The sequence below is a fragment of the Pan paniscus genome, chromosome 12, assembly GCF_029289425.2.
Source record: "Pan paniscus chromosome 12, NHGRI_mPanPan1-v2.0_pri, whole genome shotgun sequence".
In the NCBI taxonomy this organism is placed as follows: domain Eukaryota; kingdom Metazoa; phylum Chordata; class Mammalia; order Primates; family Hominidae; genus Pan; species Pan paniscus.
This window is the reverse complement of record NC_073261.2, coordinates 79,561,591-79,573,569: the sequence shown is the minus strand read 5'-3', so window position 1 is coordinate 79,573,569 and position 11,979 is coordinate 79,561,591. Positions and strand designations below refer to the sequence as shown.

The window sequence follows — 11,979 nt, the reverse complement described above, 5'->3', positions numbered from 1 at the left end:
AAAAACCAAAACAAAACCAAAAGAAAAGTGTTTTGTCTCTTTTTTGCCTCTGCATGCACCCTGGGGTCAGCTGGAGTCTTCCCACCCTTTACAATATAACAAGGGTGATTCAAATCCCCCATCCTGGAGGTGGTAAAACTCAAAAGACAGTTGAGGGTAGAAGATGAAATGGCACGCATCTCAAAGACAGAGAGCAGAGAAGGTGTGCAGGTGCGGAAAGGACTGCTAGTGTCCACAGGGAACCCAAGGCCACTGACCTGGAGGGTGGGAGAGAAATGGGCGGGAATCGGAGGATGTTGGGAGAGGGAGGAAGGTGGCCCACACCTCAGCTGGGAGGCCCTATTGGAGTGCACAGGCCCCTTTGCTTGAAATCCAGGAGAAGGGGGCTCCTGAGGCTAGAATTTGTGTAGTTCTTAAAAGTTTTCAGAAGCACATTTTCCCCTGTAGATTCTTTCCTGGAACAATCCCACCAAGCCTGCAAAGTAAGGAAGGAAATTGAACACGCCCCTCCTGAGCTCCTCAGGTGCACCTCGTGCTGCTGTCCCGGGGCCATCTCCCAACTCCTCCCAACCCCTCATAGCCCTGCTCTGGAGCAGGTAAATATTCCTCACGCCAGCAGGTGAGGAGGCTGGGGCCAGCTGACTGCTAGTGAGGGAGCAGAGACAAGACAGGCGAGCCTGTGACAGAGCGAGACCCTGTCTCAAAAAACAAAAACAAGACATGTGAGCTTGGACTCCAGTGTGGAATCCCATGTCCGCTCAGTGCACCTTTCTGCCGCTGAAAGTACAAGAGGAGAGGGGAAACCCACAGGTGGAGCTGACCATGAGGACTGTCACAGGTGAGCTCAGGGGCTTGGGCGCCACCCCACAGGCCATGGGGGGCTGCTGACCAACTCTGGGAGTGACATCATGAGGAATGTGGCATTTTAGGACAGTTGCCTTTTTAATGAAGAGGACTCTGCTGAGTCTGGTGTAGCCAGGGGTAGCAGGAACCAGCTGACATGGGTATGAGGGCTACTCCCTGACCCTCTCAGGAGGGTGTTACTAGCAGCAGCCACTGCAGCCCTGAGCCCCAGAAACACCACTGTGGAGGCTTACAGTGCCTTCTCGGAGCTACCCAGCTTTCCTTCACCAGGGGCTGGTCCTTGGTTCCCACCTGCTGCCATTCTTCCAGCTTTGAGAGGCAAACCCAGAAATCAGCCCTCCAGCTTCCTCTACCAAGAAGACTGGCGGTTACAACCCTGGCTCTGTGGGGCTTCTCTTGCCCTCTCTTCTGACTGCCCCACTTGGCTCCAGGTGAGGGTGAGAGGAAGCTGGAGATGGAAGATGCAGCTGGGGGAACTCACCAGGCAGGTCTCAGGTGAGAAGGGTGGGTGGGGAACCCGGCCCTGGCCCAGAGAACTGGAACTGTCCAGCAACCCTGGGGAAGGTGAAAAACCACCACTGAGTAGGCAGTGACCTGTTGGGTGTCAGTGAGGGGAGCCCATGGGCTGCAAAAGGCACATTGGGGTCTCCCTCTTCCCATTCACACTTCACCCTCCAGTCACCCCAGCTTGGCCCAGGGCCAGGCAGGGGAGGCGCTGATCGGTCATCAGTAATGCCGCGATCACAGTTTTCAGAGCTCCTTCCCTGCCTTAGCCTTCTTGATCCCTCAACAGCTCCTTGCAGGAGGGAGGTAGGGCAAGCTTTGTCTTAGTTTACAGATACGGAAACTGAGGCTCAGAGAGCTCATATGACTTCTCAAAGCCATGCAGTTGATGAGGGACAGAGTGAGGTCTAAATGCAGGACCTCCCAAGAATGGTGGACTTTTCCTCTCTGCCTTGTCCCCCCACTTCCTCTGTCAACTCTAGGAAAATTGGTCTGGGGACCCCTGCAAAGGCACAGATGGGAATAAGCACCTTGGTCAAAGGATGATAAGGAAAATGGTGGACAGATGGGTTGAAGAAGGATTGCTTGATTGAATTATTGAGACCTTATTTCCCTGAGCCTCCATCAGGTGATCCTTATATCTGTCCTGGAACACTAGACCACCCAGAAACAGGTGCAGCAGCCCAGGTCAGCCCAGGCTGCTCAGTCTGCTCCTCCTCTTGCCTCTCCTCCTCCAGGGAACTCTTTGAATAAGAGGACACCAGATCATGCCTGCAGTTCCAGACCAGGGTGAGGTTGAAACACTTATGCTTCCTATTTAAAGCCACATCTCATTCATCATTTCAGCACCAATCAGCAATTAAACCTGATTCAATGGAGCCCTGACAGCTAATTTAAACCGAGCCTCACAATCGGCCTGACACTGGCTATTTAAGACTCTGTCCTGGCCTCTGGGGCCTTTCAGAACCAGGACTGTTTGTCCTGCCAAGAGCAAAGCCCCACCCGCTGTGGCCTGGATCCCCATGTATGTAGTGTGCAGGGTCTGTTCCAGCCATCACTGTCTCTGCCCGGCTCCCTATAGGGCTGTGGGAGGGTTCTGGGAGAGGTTGGGAATGCCAGGAGGAGGAATTGGTGAAGCGAAGAAAAGGCAAAAGCCCACTGAGAGGTCTAATGAGCCCCAGGTGCACACACTTGTGTTGTGTGTGGCTTTCTTCAGGCCCTGGGCAAATGTGGCAGCCTGGGGTGTATTGGGAGCATCAGAACCCAGGTCAAGTCCTGACTCTGCAATCCATAAACCAGTTCCGTGACCTTGCCCAGGTCCTTCCTTAGTTTCCTCACCAGTGTGGTGAGAATAACAAAGATCTCTTCTCAAACCGTCTCCCTGGGAGTTAAGAGATTCCCCCATATCCGGTGATCCCAGGTAAAGCACATGGAAAACCACCAAGTCCTAAAGCATAGAAGTTCTGAGCAGAGCAGGCCTGAGCTTGTATGGGGCCTGGTGCTGTGGGGCACCATGGCAGATTCCAGCCTGTGGTCATTATTGGGTTGCCTGGTGTCCCTATGGCTCTCTAGCACTGATGGAAAACAGCCTTATATCACTAAGTGTGGACAATAACCCCTCCAGGCTGAGAACTTGGTTTTCAGACTCGTGTAGTCAGAGACATCTTCCTGGAGGCAGTGGACTTGAGCCAAGCTTTGGAGGCTGCAATAATTGAGTAAGTCGGCCAGGCTCACACCTATAATCCTAGCACTTTGGGAGGTCGAGGCAAGTGGATCACCTGAGGTCAGGAGTTCGAGACTAGCCTGGCCAACATGGTGAAACCCCATCTTTACTAAAAATAAAAATAAAAAAAATTAGCTGGGCATGGTGGTGGGCGCCTATAAGCCCAGCTACTCGGGAGACTTAGGCAGGAGAATCGCTTGAACCCAGGGGGTGGAAGTTGCAGTGAGCCGAGATCGTGCCACTTCACTCCAGCCTAGGTAAAAGAGCAAAACTCCATCCAAAAAAAAAAAAAAATTGAGTAAGCCTAGAATGAGGGAAGCCAAACCAGGCAGAGCCACTTAGAGCTAGTAGAGCTTCCACAGCCATTTCCTACTGGATCCTCAAACACTCCTTTATGAGCACATTGAGAGTTTCAAAGATCAGATAGTTGTAGATGTGTGGTATTATTTCTGAGGGCTCTGTTCTGTTCCATTGATCTATATCTCTGTTTTGGTACCAGTACCATGCTGTTTTGGTTACTGTAGCCTTGTAGTATAGTTTGAAGACAGGTAGCTTGATGCCTCCAGCTTTGTTCTTTTGACTTAGGATTGACTTGGCAATGCGGGCTCTTTTTTGGTTCCATATGAACTTTAAAGTAGTTTTCTCCAATTCTGTGAAGAAAGTCATTGGTAGCCTGATGGGGATAGCATTGAATCCATAAATTACCTTGGGCATTATGGCCATTTTCACGATATTGATTCTTCCTATCCCTGAGCATGGAATGTTCTTCCGTTTGTTTGTATCCCCTTTTATTTCATTGAGCAGTGGTTTATAGTCTCCTTGAAGAGGTCCTTCATATCCCTTGTAAGTTGGATTCCTAGGTATTTTATTCTCTTTGAAGCAATTGTGAATGGGAGTTCACTCATGATTTGGTTCTCTGTTTGTCTGTTATTGGTGTATAAGAATGCTTGTGATTTTTGTACATTGATATTGTATCCTGAGACTTTGCTGAAGTTGCTTATCAGCTTAAGGAGATTTTGGGCTGAGACGATGGGGTTTTCTAGATATACAATCATGTCATCTGCAAACAGGGACAATTTGACTTCCTCTTTTCCTAATTGAATACCCTTTATTTCTTTCTCCTGCCCGATTGCCCTGGCCAGAACTTCCAACACTATGTTGAATAGGAGTGGTGAGAGAGGGCATCCCTGTCTTGTGCCAGTTTTCAAAGGGAATGCTTCCAGTTTTTGCCCATTCAGTATGATATTGGCTGTGGGGTTGTCATAAACAGCTCTTATTATTTTGAGATACATCCCATCAATACCTAATTTATTGAGAGTTTTTAGCATGAAGGGCTGTTGAATTTTGTCAAAGGCCTTTTCTGCATCTATTGAGATAATCATGTGGTTTTTGTATTTGGTTCTGTTTATATGCCGGATTACGTTTATTGATTTACATGTGTTGAACCAGCCTTGCATCCCAGGGATGAAGCCCACTTGAGCATGGTGGATAAGCTTTTTGATGTGCTGCTGGATTTGGTTTGCCAGAATTTTATTGAGGATTTTTGCATCAATGTTCATCAGGGATATTGGTCTAAAATTCTCTTTTTTTTGTTGTCTCTGCCAGGCTTTGGTATCAGGATGATGCTGGCCTCATAAAATGAGTAAGGGAGGATTCCCTCTTTTTGTATTGATTGGAATAGTTTCAGAAGGAATGGTACCAGCTCCTCCTTGTACCTCTGGTAGAATTCAGCTGTGAATCCGTCTGGTCCTGGACTTTTTTTGGTGGGTAAGCTATTAATTATTGCCTCAATTTCAGAGCCTATTATTGGTCTATTCAGGGATTCAACTTCTTCCTTGTTTAGTCTTGGGAGGGTGTATGTGTTGAAGAATTTATCCATTTCTTCTAGATTTTCTAGTTTATTTGCGTAGAAGTGTTTATAGTATTCTCTGATGGTAGTTTGTATTTCTGTGGGATCGGTGGTGATATCTCCTTTATCATTTTTTATTGCGTCTATTTGATTCTTCTCTCTTTTCTTCTTTATTAATCTTGTTAGCGGTCTATCAATTTTGTTGATCTTTTCAAAAAACCAACTCCTGGATTCATTGATTTTTTTGAAGGGCTTTTTGTGTCTCTATCTCCACTTGCCACTGAGAGCTTAAGACAGCAGGACACTGGCTGGGCTCTCCTGATATCACTTGCTCTGCCCCATTCTGCCCCATCCAAAGAGCAGGGAATACCAGAAGTAGGGGGTAGGGAAACAGGAGATGGGAAAGTGGAAGGACTCCAGCAGGGGTCCTTCGTCTACATTCCTAGTGCAGACCCTTCTGGAAGGAAAAATACATACAAAAGGTGCAGTTGGGAGGATGAAGGGCACCACCCAACCCTACCACTGCCAGGAACCTGAGCTGCCCCCGACAGAGTGAGAGCGGTCTCATGGGTCCCCAAGCTCTCTGTGTGGCAGGAAACAATAGCCACTTTTCTGGGGCCTCCAAGGAGAGGAGGAGTGAGATCACACCTGGGGAGGGTGAAGGCAGAAATACAGGATATGAGCATCCTCCCAGGGGAGCATGCGGAGCCAGGAGCAAGGCCTGGGGCTGGCTGCCTCCTCCCCAGTGTCCCTCCTTCATCTAGGTTCCTGGGCCACACACTCTGGACTACCTGCCTCTGCTGGGATTCTTCAAGGGTCTCACAGACCCAAGTAGACTGTAAGCTGCTTGAAAGCAGGTCCACGGCATCAGACTGTGGTTCAGGGCTCGGGTCCTGGAGTAGGGCAGGCCAGAGGCTGACCTACTTACTAGCTGTGTGATTTTAAGCCAGTCCCTTAACCTCCTTGAGATTCTCCTGTGCAATGAAGATAAAAATAGGACCTATCTCATGAGATCATTGGGAAAAGTAAATGAGTTAATCAGAGTAAGTGCTTAACAAAAATATGTCCATTGCATGTGCCCCCAGAGCAACTAGCACCAGCCTCAGCATGGAGCAGGACTTCAGTTCCAGCAGTGAGGACTGAGATCAGACACAAGAGAAAGCTCCCTGATGAGGTGGGGTGATTCTAAAACGAAGGGCGGAAATTATCTGGGGAATTTCCTTCCCGTGAAGCCTCAGGAACATGGCAGTCCCCCACTTCGGTCTGTCCTGGGGGGTCTCACGCCCCTGTCCTCCTAGGGAAATCTAGATCCTCCAAACTCTGCCTTGGTTCTTCCTGGGGAGTCTTGACCCCTGCCTTGTGGTTGATGTGGGATAGGGGACCCGGGAACAGGGCTGCCTTCCTCTGGCCAAAGCCTGGCAAGCAAGTGTGGGATGGGTGCTGTCTTCCTGAGAGGGACAATAGAAGTGACAGAGCCCCCTAATTCAAGACCCTGCAGAGGTGGTGTGAGATCTTATAATATCAGTCTCTAAGCCAGTGCCTCTCAAGCTCTCTGTGGTGAAGAATCAATTTTTAAAATATATAATCAGTCACAGATCAATGCTTTTGTAAAATGCAATAAAAGTTAATTTCCAAAAAAATGATCACATACTTGGGTACCATGGTAATGTCAATGTAAAATTGCTGTAAAATTGTTCTAAGTGCTTACTCTCAATGTCTGTGCTCAGCTTATCAGCAACCAGTAACAGTTTGTACCACTGGTTTGTACCACGACAACCATGCTACACTTGGAGCTGATACTTTCATAAAGGTTAATTTCCCTCTTTTCCTTCCTGAAGTTTGACCTCTTCCTTGATTAGATAGGAGGAGGGATTCCGACAGCCCCTCACCATCTGTTTAGAACCTCTCCCCCCATTGCAGGTCCTTCCTGGTCATCTAACACCATATGCCATATGGAGCAGTCCTGATTATACATATTCTGTCTCACGGGCAATGTGTTCTGATTTGGGTCTTTTTTTTTTTTTTTTTTTTTTTTTTGAGACAGAGTCTCTGTCACTCAGGTTGGAGTGCAATGGCATGATCATAGCTCACACTGCAGCCTCCAACTCCTGGGCTCAAGCGATCCTCCTGCCTCAACCTCCCTTGTAGCTAGGACTACAGGTGTGAGCCACCACCATAGCTGATTTTTTTTTACTTTTGTTATTTGTAGAGATGAGGTCTCACTGTTGCCCAGGCTGGTCTTGAACTCCTGACCTCAAGCAATCCTCCCACCTCAGCCTCCCGAAGTGCTGGGATGAGCCACCCATTCACGCAGGCATGAGGCACTGCACCTAGCTTGATTTTTTTTTCTATTGACTGCCCTACAGTAGATGTGTTCGTGAAAACGTGAGCATAGATTCTGTATTTGATGCAAAAAAGAATGAGGAGAACTGGGTCCCAAGGCAGGCAAGCCCTTCCTGGGATGGTTATAGGAACCAAAAGTGTCCTGCTGAGTGGGACACAGTGCAAAGGCTTCTGCCTGGAATTATAACAACTGCAGTTACAATTTTTTTTGAGCACCTAAGATATGCCAGACCCTGAGCTTCACAAGCCATATCTCTATCTTTCCCAGCAATTTTGCAAAATAGGTATGATTTGTCTAATTTAAAATGAGCTATATCAACTCCATGTGGCTATGCAGGTGCTATGCAGCCTAGAAGGCTTTAAAACGGCATCTTCCAAATGCTGGTCTGGGAGCAGCTTCACAGCATCCTGAGGAGATTTTTAAAAATGTAGACGCCCAGCCCCACATCCTCGATTTTTATTCGAAGCCTGTGAGCCTTCCCCAGGCCCCCCAGGTGACTCCGAAGCCTGGCTGTCTCTGGCACTGCGGTTCTGGGGCTGCTAAGGGCTGGGGTCTTGTGGGCTGAGGGGGAACCATAGGAAAAGTCCAGGAAAAGCCACAATGGGAAGGGTGCCTGGGAGGGAACTTCAGTAAACTATAATACAGCCATATGGCAGCATACTATACAGCCCTTAAAAATGAAGAATTTGGCTGGGCACAGTGGCTCACGGCTATAATCCCAACACTTTGGGAGGTCAAGGCAGGTGGATCACCTGAGGTCAGGAGTTCAAGACCAGCCTGACTGACATGGTGAAATCCCATCTCTACTAAAAACGCAAAAATTAGCCAGGCGTGGTGGGACACACCAGTAGTCCCAGATACTCAGGAGGCTGAGGCAGGAAAATCGCTTGAACCCGGGAGGCAGAGGTTGCAGTGAGCTGAGATCCCGCCACTGCACTCCAGCCTAGGTGACAGAGCAAGACTCCGTCTCAAAAAAAAAAAAAAAAAAAAATTTGTGATAACATTAGAACAGACATTAAGGGAACAAGACAGGTAATAAATTGCATATATAGTTTTGCCACAGCTATATAACAAATGCAAAAGTGCATGTTTTTTAAAAAAAAAAGACTGGAAGGAAAAACAAAATGTTTTATTGGTTATCTCCACATGAAGATTCTATGTGATTTTACCTTCCTCTGTACACTTTTCTCCCTAGGGAGCGTGTTACCTTTCTAAATAGAAAAGTGTAAGTGTGTTTTTGAAAGAGAAAAGTCTGTCATCCTCTGTCACCCCAGCCAGCAGAAGTCAACTTTCACATTCTGGAGTTAGGCAGAAATTGCTGGGGTTTTTGTTTTCTTCTTCCCTCTGAGGGCAGGAAATAACTCTTTCCCACTGGGTTTCCTGCTGGAGTTGGAGGCCCAGAAAAATTCTGGCTGAAGACTGGAGACAGGTATAAACATGCCAGGCTTGCAAGGTCCTCTGTGAGTGGCTCTTGGGTATCTCCGCGTCTCTCTCTCTCCAGCACCTGCTCTGGGAGCTGTTTCTGGAAAGCACCATCACCACTTTTGCAAGGCCATCCTCTCTACCTGGAAGGCTCTTCCCTGCTCCTCTCTTGCTTAACTAACATCCTTCGGCCATTGTCTTAGGTGTCCATGTTCTAAGGCGATCTTCCCTGACCCCCAGTACTGAGTCAGGACCCCCAAGAGCTCCCAGAACACCCCGTTCTCCCTGATTTGATTGTCATCATGGGTTACTTCTAAGGCTCCCCAAGGGTTGGGACTCTATATCCGGTGCATTATCAAAGCCTGGTACACAGCAGGCACTCAATAAATGTTTACTGAATGAATGAGGAAATCCTGCCTTGAGATCCAAGGTACCAAAGGAGCTCTGAGAGAGGCAGGTGTCATCCCAAGGAGCTCTGGTACCTGCCTCTCTCAGAGCTCCTTGGAGGAAAGGGTCCAGGTAGTTCTTTCTGCATAAAGCTGTTATGGCTGGTGCCATGTGATTCAAAAACCACCTCCACCACCTGCTCCAAGGGATTAGACCGGAGATAGGAAGGCAAGCAGACAGCGGGCAGGAGGGGGCTGGCCTCCTCTTCAACGGCTTGCTCAGAAACTCTGCCCCATGCAGGGACTCTGTCTGGGGTGGTGGCTAACTGGCCCAACAGCTAGCTTCTTGGGAGGAGGCTCACTGAGGGAAGCGGTTGTCCTAAGGGCCGCTGAGTTTCATCTGGTTGCTCTGGGAAGGATGCGCTTCTGCAAAAGCCCTAGAGGCAGAGCCCCTTCAGCCTCTCCAGGCCTCAGAGCTGAGCCCCGCCCCCCGACGCCCCCACCCACCTGACTCTTCTTGACAAACTAAAAAGGCTGCCTCGCAGGGGAGGGCAGCCACCCACGGTGTCACCCTCTGGCTGCTCACCGGCCACCCTTGGGCCTCTCCTCTGGGCCGCCCTTCCTTCTCGAGTGTTCTCCGTGTGAGGGCCCTGGCCCAGCTGGCCCCAAACGGGATTTGGGCACCCAACCCAGACCGGCAGGTTTGCAGGTGGTTGATGAACTCAGGGCCCTGCCGTTCTGTTTCCAGGATCCCTGGCCTGGGGTCTAGGGGATGAGGTAATGGGACTGCCCCTGCCTCCCACACATCTCCTAGCGGAGCAAGGGGCTCACCTGGTGCACAGGCCCACTTTGGTGGGGTGGAACAGCCCACACAGAGGGATTGGGGGTAAATAGAAACGTGTTACTGGTGCTTCAGAAACGTGTTGGGAGCGGGGTTTCCTGAGAGGGCAAGAGTGGGCTTCCAGAGCCTAGGAGGGACTGACCTTGCGCATCAGAGGGCAGTGGCCTGCTAAGGCCAGCCCTTAGGATGTCTCGAGTTCTGCTAGGTTGTGCTTGCCCTCACCCTGCCATCTTCTCCGCCCTTTCAACACTCTTCTCCCTTTCCTTTCCCCTCTTCAGGAACCAGTGCCCTCTGGCCTCTGGCAGCCACATGTTCCAGTCTTGGAAGGATAACTCAGATCTAAAATATTCTCATTGCACATTAGCCCGTGCGTCACCGTGCTGTGGCTCCCCCAAAGCCTCCTGCCACGGAAGGCTGGTGGCTGACACACTCACCCACACTGAGGTGTCAGGAACAGGGTGGCTTGGGGCAGACAGTGAGGAAGCGGGGGCAGATTTAAGAGTGGCTCATGGAAAGGAAGACTTCTGCCAAAGGAATGAGTCTCTCAGATGAGGAAGAACTGGTCCAGTGAGAGAGAGAGTGGGGGCTCCACTCAGAGTTGACCACCTTCTCTGCCACAACAGGGAGGTTCTGCCCGGGGCTAAGGGGTGGGGAGGGAAGCCTGGGGATGTGAGCTTAGTGAGGGCCACCCGCCGTGAAGATGAGCCGCCTCATCACAGCCGAGGTGGAGAGAGTGCTGACCTGGGAGCCCAGACCCCTGTCAGTGCTAGCCCAGCTCTGCCTCAGATGGCCCGAGCTTTTGCAGATCACCTATTGGGCCTCGGTTTTCCTACTGGTAAAATGGGAACAAACCTATCCACATCTCAGGGCTGTTGTGAGAGCCATTGAGATAAGACAGGAAAGACATGGGCAAGTCAGACGAGAGACACCATGAGGCAGTGGAAGGGTAGCCAACAGGGCATCAAGAGATGGACCTGGGCAAGTGCCTGCCCCTCTCTGTACACTGCAAGGGTCAGAGCAGCCGATCTCGGAGGACCTGTCAGCCCCAGCCTCTCTTATCTTCCCCTGCTCCAGGGAAGCTTCCTGAGGAGGTGCCAGAGCAGCTCCGGTCACTTGCCATGATGGCTCAGAGCCAGTGCCAAGGGCTTCGCTCCGACACTCACCTGAGGACACGTGGGGAAGCAGGCAGAGGGAGGAGGTGGCCCCACCCACTCCTGCAGGTGGACTTGCTTCTCCTCAGTCCTCACCCTCTGGCTTCTGGTGGGTTTTCCTGTCCTATTTGCTGTGATCCCCTGACAGCCAGCACCCCTACACACACCACACACACACAAACACACACAGTGTATGTGTGCACAGTGCTGGTGCTAGACTGAGTCACACACACACACACACATACACACGCTCACGCATACTCTTTCACATGCAAAAACACATATACTCTGACACACACACACATACACACACACATACACTCACACATGCAAACACACATACATGCACACACACACACACACATGCACACACACTAGTCCCCTGCCCTGCCTGGTGGCTTCTGGTCAAGTCCAGTCCTGGGTCCAGAACCAAGCTCCTGCAGTCTGGGGCTCCCCAGCAGAACTTGTGTCCTAGGAAAGCCACCTCCCTGCCCCCGCCAGGTCTGGACCCTGGGCCCTGCAGGGACTGCTCTCAGGGAACGGCCTGGCCACTGATCTGCTTCAGGGTGAGCATGTTTCACAGCCACCTGGGTCAGGAAGCCCACATTCTCCCAAGGGAAGGCAACTCATAGCTAATGTCTGAGGGTGATCTGAGCACTCTTCACCACCCCGTCAGCCCTTAGCTTTCATCTCATCTCCTTGCCAACAGCACATAAGTGTGAGTGACTCCTTACTGCCGTCCAGGCAGCCTGGGGGCTACGAGGGGCTTCAGAGGTCCTCATCCCCAGCCTGTAGGCCTGGCCATACTGGACCCATGAGATCAGCCACCCTGTCAGCTGGTACCTCAGGGTGCTACAGTCCTCCTCGCTCAAGCCCTGGTCCTCTAACTCGGAGG

The 11,979-nt window shown here is 50.5% G+C and overlaps 1 protein-coding gene across 10 annotated transcripts in view; it reads left to right on the top strand.

The window, feature by feature from the left end:
* SOCS5 (suppressor of cytokine signaling 5) overlaps positions 1–11,979 on the top strand; it is a 177,225-nt gene that overhangs the window by 118,038 nt on the left and 47,208 nt on the right. Inside the window, exon 3 of one of the 10 annotated variants that reach the window (XR_010109292.1) lies at positions 448–4,220. The exons of the other annotated variants lie outside the window; for them this stretch is intronic. The gene's annotated coding sequence lies outside the window, so the exon portion shown is untranslated. Of the gene's footprint in view, positions 1–447; positions 4,221–11,979 lie in introns of those variants that run through there. 10 annotated transcript variants of the gene reach the window in all.